The sequence below is a fragment of the Stegostoma tigrinum genome, chromosome 16, assembly GCF_030684315.1.
Source record: "Stegostoma tigrinum isolate sSteTig4 chromosome 16, sSteTig4.hap1, whole genome shotgun sequence".
Lineage (NCBI taxonomy): Eukaryota > Metazoa > Chordata > Chondrichthyes > Orectolobiformes > Stegostomatidae > Stegostoma > Stegostoma tigrinum.
In genome coordinates this window covers 65,368,962-65,377,032 of record NC_081369.1, presented here as the reverse complement: position 1 = coordinate 65,377,032, position 8,071 = coordinate 65,368,962, and the positions used below count along the sequence as shown (strand labels likewise).

The window sequence follows — 8,071 nt, the reverse complement described above, 5'->3', positions numbered from 1 at the left end:
GGGTGCATACATGAGGATCAATGGTCGGCACAACATTGTGGGCTGAAGGGCCTGTTCTGTGCTGTACTGTTCTATGTTCTATGTTCTAAAAGGACCTGCACAGTCGAATTGTAACTGAGTCCAGGGTTTACTCGTCCATTTCCACGGATGTGGGGGAGCTGCTGGTGGTAATTTATGTTCTTGTTGGCACTCTGGGCATTGCCCCACCAATGCGGGCTATTTCTGTATCCAATCCTGGCCACCAGACATAACCTCTCGGAAACATCTTCATTTTGGAAACCCCTAGCTGACCCAGGTGGAGTTCAGCCAGTATGTGGCAGTGACCTTTGCTCAGGACAATCACTCTTGCTCCCTGTAATTATATACCATCCTCTGCCATAATCCGGTATCTCTGGGTCCAGAAAAGTTTCAGTTCTAGTTGTGACGGCCCTTTGGTTTCCCCGTCACCACCAGTGGTTTCAGCTTTGCCAGGACCGGATCTTTCCACCTGCAAAGTCTGACACCGTCAGCTGTGAATGGGAGCGTGTTCAGAAAAGTTAATATCATCACCGACCCTTCCATTGAGGGTATCACCGTGGTATATCTGCCAGCAGGAGGTGGTTTGAGTTCACACTCACTACTCAGTTTCCTGAATGGTATTCTAACTTGTAATTATAGCATTCAGTATTAGAGGAGGCGCGGGATCATAATACTCCTCCGGTACATTGATGACTGTATCGGCGCCGCCTCTTGCTCCCCAGAGGAGCTCGAACAGTTCATCCACTTCACCAACACCTTCCACCCCAACCTTCAGTTCACCTGGGCCATCTGCAGCACATCCCTCACCTTCCTGGACCTCTCCATCTCCATCTCAGGCAACCAGCTTGTAACTGATGTCCATTTCAAGCCCACCGACTCCCACAGCTACCTAGAATACACCTCCTCCCACCCACCCTCCTGCAAAAATTCCATCCCCTATTCCCAATTCCTCCGCCTCCACCGCATCTGCTCCCACGATAAGACATTCCACTCCCGCACATCCCAGATGTCCAAGTTCTTTAAGGACCGCAACTTTCCCCCTACAGTGATCGAGAACGTCCTTGACCGCGTCTCCCGTATTTCCCGCAACACATCCCTCACACCCCGCCGCCGCCACAACCGCCCTAAGAGGATCCCCCTCGTTCTCACACACCACCCCACCAACCTCCGGATACAACGCATTATCCTCCAACACTTCCGCCACTTACAATCCGACCCCACCACCCAAGACATTTTTCCATCCCCACCCCTGTCTGCTTTCCGGAGAGACCACTCTCTCCGTGACTCCCTTGTTCGCTCCACACTGCCCTCCAACCCCACCACACCCGGCACCTTCCCCTGCAACCGCAGGAAATGCTACACTTGTCCCCACACCTCCTCCCTCACCCCCATCCCAGGCCCCAAGATGACATTCCACATTAAGCAGAGGTTCACCTGCACATCTGCCAATGTGGTATACTGCATCCACTGTACCCGGTGCGGCTTCCTCTACATTGGGGAAACCAAGCGGAGGCTTGGGGACCGCTTTGCAGAACACTTCCGCTCAGTTCGCAACAAACAACTGCACCTCCCAGTCGCAAACCATTTCCACTCCCCCTCCCATTCTCTAGATGACATGTCCATCATGGGCCTCCTGCACTGCCACAATGATGCCACCCGAAGGTTGCAGGAACAGCAACTCATATTCCGCCTGGGAACCCTGCAGCCTAATGGTATCAATGTGGACATCACCAGTTTCAAAATCTCCCCTTCCCCTACTGCATCCCTAAACCAGCCTAGTTCGTCCCCTCCCCCCACTGCACCACACAACCAGCCCAGCTCTTCCCCCCCACCCACTGCATCCCAAAACCAGTCCAACCTGTCTCTGCCTCCCTAACCGGTTCTTCCTCTCACCCATCCCTTCCTCCCACCCCAAGCCGCACCCCCAGCTACCTACTAACCTCATCCCACCTCCTTGACCTGTCCGTCCTCCCTGGACTGACCTATCCCCTCCCTACCTCCCCACCTATACTCTCTCCACCTATCTTCTTTACTCTCCATCTTCGGTGTGCCCCCCCCCTCTCCCTATTTATTCCAGTTCCCTCTCCCCATCCCCCTCTCTGATGAAGGGTCTAGGCCCGAAACGTCAGCTTTTGTGCTCCTGAGATGCTGCTTGGCCTGCTGTGTTCATCCAGCCTCACATTTTATTATCTTATAATACTCCTTAACTGTTTTTTTGAAAGGTTTTAGGTAAGTTAGGCTCGTAATAACAGGTAGAGCCATGGCTCTACAGGAGAGATACTCGTTACTCCTTGTTTGCCACAATGTCATTTGCCTGTAAAAAAAAACATTCTTTCCACATACTGGGCCCAGTCCTCAACAGCAGGATTGAGTGAGTCAAACTTCTCAAACATGTTGTTGAAAATGCTTACCCCAGCTCAAAGACGACTATTGTGAACAGGTTTCTTCAGGATTGTGCTTTACACTCATTGTCACCAAAATGACTCCACGCAGGCTGGTATCCCATCACCCAGTCACTCTTTATTTACACATGAGCAGTCCTTGAATTTAGTATGGCTGGGTTCTTTTTATTTATCAGCCAGGGCTCCCTGATTGGGCCAGGCTAACAGCCCTAAGCAGGGAACTCATGGTCTATGAAGTCCACCTGGCTGCCCTTGTTATAATCACTACAGGGGACAGTAGTTATAGTCAACATTTATTTTTAAAAAGCATTTTGTCATTCAGACATTTTATGCGCTAAGAACAATTGATGGACATTGCCACATTTTAAATACAAATATCCCTTTTGGCTGTTATGAATATTTGATCCAGGAGAGGGTGCTATTGGATTAAAAAGGAACTAAAACTAACAGCCTAACAATAGACGATATGTCCCAAAATACAACAATTCCTAAATACATCCCAGAAAAATAATCCCAAAATATATCCCAGGGCAATAATCTCAAACGCTGTCCTAGAGTAGCAACCTATAAATCCCTGTATCCCTCCCAGAGTATCAATGTCTGGATTTGTACTTCACAATGGACTTCAGTAAAGCCTTTGATAAGGTTCCACATGGTAGGCTATTGGAGAAAATACGGAGGCATGGGATTGAGGGAGATTTAGCAGTTTGGATTAGAAACTGGCTTTCTGCAAGAAGGCAACGAGTGGTGGTTGATGGAAAATATTCAGCCTGGAGTCCGGTTACTAGTGGTGTGCCTCAAGGATCTGTTTTGGGACCACTGCTGTTTGTCATGTTTATAAATGACTTGGACACAGGCATTGGTGGATGGGTTAGTAAGTTTGCAGATGACACTAAAGTCGGTGGAGTGGTGGACAGTGTGGAAGAATGTTGCAGGGAGACTTGGATAAACTGCAGAATTGGGCTGAAAGGTGGCAAATGGAGTTTAATGTGGATAAATGTGAGGTGATTCACTTTGGGAGGAATAATAGGAAGGCAGAATACTGGGTCAATGGAAAGATTCTTGGTAGTGTGGATGTGCAGAGGGATCTTGGTGTCCATGTACATAGATCCCTGAAAGTTGCCACCCAGGTTGATTCTGCTGTTAAGAAGGTTTACAGTGTGTTAGGTTTTATTGGTAGAGGGATTGAGTTCCGGAGCCGTGATGTCATGCTGCAACTGGACAAAATGCTAGTGCAGCCTCACTTGGAATATTGCGTACAATTCTGGTCGCCCCATTCCAGCAAGGATGTGGAAGCATTGGAAAAGGTGCAGAGGAGATTTACCAGGATGTTGCCTGGTCTGCAGTGAAGGTCTTATGAAGAAAGGCTGAGGGACTTGGTCTGGTCTCATTGGAGAGAAGGAGGCTAAGAGGGAATTTAATAGAGACATACAAGATGATCAGAGGATTAGATAGGGTGGGCAGTGAGAGCCTTTTCCTCGGATGGTGTTGGCTAGCACAAGGAGACATAGCTTTAAATTGAGGGGCAATAGATATAGGACAGATGTCAGAGGTAGGTTCTTTACTCAGAGAGTAGTAAGGGCCCTGCAACAGTAGTAGACTCGCCAACTTTCAGGGCATTTAAATGGTCATTGGATAAACATGTGGATAATAATGGAATAGTGTAGGTTAGATGGGCTTGAGATCGGTATGACAGGTTGGCACAACATCGACGGGCCAAGGGCCTGTACTGTGCTGTAATGTTCTATGTTCTATGTTCTACCTCTCAGCACCCCTACCCCACACACCAGGCCTTGTTACCACACAGGCTGTCACTACACACCCCCTGCTGTTAGTCACTAACAGTCCCCATTAACAACTACACACCCTCCCAGCCTGATCGTTAGCAACTCCTTTGTCTGTCCAACTGTCTTTCTCTCTCTTTGGGCTCTATCCTATCGGTTACTGCCTACCCCAACCACTTCCCTGTTTTCTGCACATAAACTGACGTTTTCCCAGCCACCATCAGTTCTGAGGAAGGGTCACCGGACCCGAAACGCTAACTGTTTTCTCCTCCACAGATGCTGCCAGACCTGCTGAGCTTTTCCAGCAACTTTGTTTTTGTTCCTGGTTTACAGCATCCGAAGTCCTTTTGGTTCATGTATTATACCCCTTGGTGCTAGGGTCAAGAATGTCCCAGAGCAGCTACGAGATGTTTGGGAGTGGGAAGGTGAATGGCCCATGGTCATGGTCCGCAGTGGTACCGGTGACATCAATTAAAAAGGGACAAAGTCCTAAAAGTGGAACATAGAGAGTTAGGAAGGAAGTTGAAACATAGGACGTCAAATATAGTGATGTCAGCGTTACTACCAGTCCCCATTACTACTAGTCTGAACAGAAATACCGGGACATACCAGGTGAACATGGAGATAAAGAGATGGTCTGAGGGGAAGGGTTTCAGATTCATGGGCTATTATGACTATCTCCACAAGCATTCACTCCCTCCACCACTGACACTCAGTAGCAGCAGTGTGTACCATCTACAAGATGCACTGCAGAAATTCACCAAACATCCTCAGGCAGCAGCTTCCAAACCCACGACCACTTCCGTCTTGAAGGACAAGGGCATCGGACATATGGGAACACCATCCCCTCCAAGTTCCCGTCCAAATCACTCCCCATCCTGACGTGGAAATATATCGCCGTTCCTTCACTGTCACTGGGTCACAATCCTGGAATTCCCTCCCTAATAGCATTTTGGGTCAACCTGCAGCACATGGACTGCAGTGGTTCAAGAAGGTAGCTCACCCCCACCTTCTCAAGGGGCAACTAGGGACAGGCAATAAATGCTGGGCCCAGCCAGCAATGCCCACATCCCACAAGTGAATAGAAATAGATCTGGGGGGAGGTGGGACTAGAATAAACTGGACGGGTTACTCTTCACAGTACTCAGACCAATAATCCTGGTGGAGTATTTGCTAGGTTGGTTGGGAAGAGTTTAAACTAAATCGTCAAGGGAAAGGGAAGCTACGTGGAGTCAGAGGAAGGGAATCAGGGCATGAACAAAAAAACAAAAAGGGGAATAAGAGAAATCGTAGACAGAAGAATCAAACACAACAATAAAACAAGGCCACAGTAAAAAAACAGTCTGAATGAGACAAGGAACATTAAAAACTCAAGCCTTAGGACTTTGTGCCTGAATGCACAGAGCATTTAAAATAAAATGAATGAATAATCACGCAAACAGATGCAAACAGTTATGATATCATTGGGAACGCAGATATTTGGCTGCAGGGTGAACAGGGATGAGAACTGAACACCCAGGACTATTTGGTGCTAAGGAAGAACAGACAGAAAGGAAAATGCAGTGAGTTGCATTACTGGTCAAAGAGAATGTAAACACAATATTGAGGAAAGATATTGACCCAGGCAATGAGAATCTGTGAAGGCAGAATTGAGAAAAACCAAGGAACAAAAAACATTAGTGGGGGTAATATGTAGACCATCAAAGTGTAGTGGCAATGTCAGGAATGGTATTAAACAGGAAACCAGAGATGCATGTGGTAAAGGAACATCTGTAATTATGGGCACAACCTTAATCTGTGTATAGATCAAGTGAACCATATTACTCTCAGTACTGTAAAGGAGAAATTTCTAGAGTGTACATGAGATGGTTTTCTGGACCAATGCGCTGAGGAACCAATTGGAGAAGAAGCCATTCTAGACTGGGTATTATGAGAAAGAAATAATTGGTAATGTGGTTGTGAGAAAGCGCTTGGGGATGAGTGACCAAATATGATAGAAGTCCTCATTAAGATAGAGAGAAAGGTAGTTGATTCTGAGACTAGGGTCCTGAATTTTAAGGAGGGAAACCATGATGGTATGAGGCATGAGAGATAATGGGAACTGCAGATGCTGGAGATTCCAAGATAATAAAATGTGGGGCTGGATGAACACAGCAGGCCAAGCAGCATCTCAGGAGCACAAAAGCTGACGTTTCGGGCCTAGACCCTTCATCAGAGAGGGGGATGGGGTGAGGGTTCTGGAATAAATAGGGAGAGAGGGGGAGGCGGACCCCACCCACCCTCCTGCAAAAATTCCATCCCCTATTCCCAATTCCTCCGCCTCCGCCGCATCTGCTCCCACGACAAGACATTCCATTCCCGCACATCCCAGATGTCCAAGTTCTTTAAGGACCGCAACTTCCCCCCCACGGTGATTGAGAACGCCCTTGACCGCGTCTCCCGCATTTCCCGCGACACATCCCTCACACCCCGCCCCCGCCACAACCGCCCCAAGAGGATCCCCCTCGTTCTCACACACCACCCTACCAACCTCCGGATACAACGCATTATCCTCCGACACTTCCGCCATTTACAATCCGACCCCACCACCCAAGACATTTTTCCATCCCCACCCCTGTCTGCTTTCCGGAGAGACCACTCTCTCCGTGACTCCCTTGTTCGCTCCACACTGCCCTCCAACCCCACCACACCCGGCACCTTCCCCTGCAACCGCAGGAAATGCTACACTTGTCCCCACACCTCCTCCCTCACCCCCATCCCAGGCCCCAAGATGACATTCCACATTAAGCAGAGGTTCACCTGCACATCTGCCAATTTGGTATACTGCATCCACTGTACCCGGTGCGGCTTTCTCTACATTGGGGAAACCAAGCGGAGGCTTGGGGACCGCTTTGCAGAACACCTCCGCTCAGTTCGCAACAAACAACTGCACCTCCCAGTCGCAAACCATTTCCACTCCCCCTCCCATTCTCTTGATGACATGTCCATCATGGGCCTCCTGCACTGCCACAATGATGCCACCCGAAGGTTGCAGGAACAGCAACTCATATTCCGCCTGGGAACCCTGCAGCCATATGGTATCAATGTGGACTTCACCAGTTTCAAAATCTCCCCTTCCCCCACTGCATCCCTAAACCAGCCCAGTTCATCCCCTCCCCCCACTGCACCACACAACCAGCCCAGCTCTTCCCCCCCACCCACTGCATCCCAAAACCAGTCCAACCTGTCTCTGCCTCCCTAACCGGTTCTTCCTCTCACCCATCCCTTCCTCCCACCCCAAGCCGCACCCCCAGCTACCTACTAACCTCATCCCACCTCCTTGACCTGTCCGTCTTCCCTGGACTGACCTATCCCCTCCCTACCTCCCCACCCACACCTTCTCCACCTATCTTCTTTACTCTCCATCTTCGGTCCGCCTCCCCCTCTCTCCCTATTTATTCCAGTTCCCTCCCCCCATCCCCCTCTCTGATGAAGGGTCTAGGCCCGAAACGTCAGCTTTTGTGCTCCTGAGATGCTGCTTGGCCTGCTGTGTTCATCCAGCCCCACATTTTATTATCTTGGTATGAGGCATGAGTTGGCGATGATACATTGGGAAATGTTACTGAGAGGAACAACAGTGGATAGGCAACAGCAAACATTGTTTATTTCTGTCTAATGCAAAAGAGCAAAGAAAACAGTGGCCAAACAATGACTTAAGAGGCAAATCAGAGATAGTATTAGATGCAAATAAGAGACAAAATGGCAAGGAAAAACCAACAGACCTGAGGATTGGGAACAGTTTAAAATTCAACAAAGAACCACTAAGGGATTGATCAAGGAGGAGAAAATAGAGAATGAGGAAAAGCTTGTGGGGAACACAAGGACTGA

The 8,071-nt window shown here is 48.8% G+C and overlaps 1 protein-coding gene across 1 annotated transcript in view; it reads right to left on the bottom strand.

Moving 5' to 3' along the window:
* Positions 1 to 8,071, bottom strand: part of LOC125460101 (transcription initiation factor TFIID subunit 4-like) — a 445,881-nt gene that overhangs the window by 15,448 nt on the left and 422,362 nt on the right. The window lies entirely within an intron of this gene.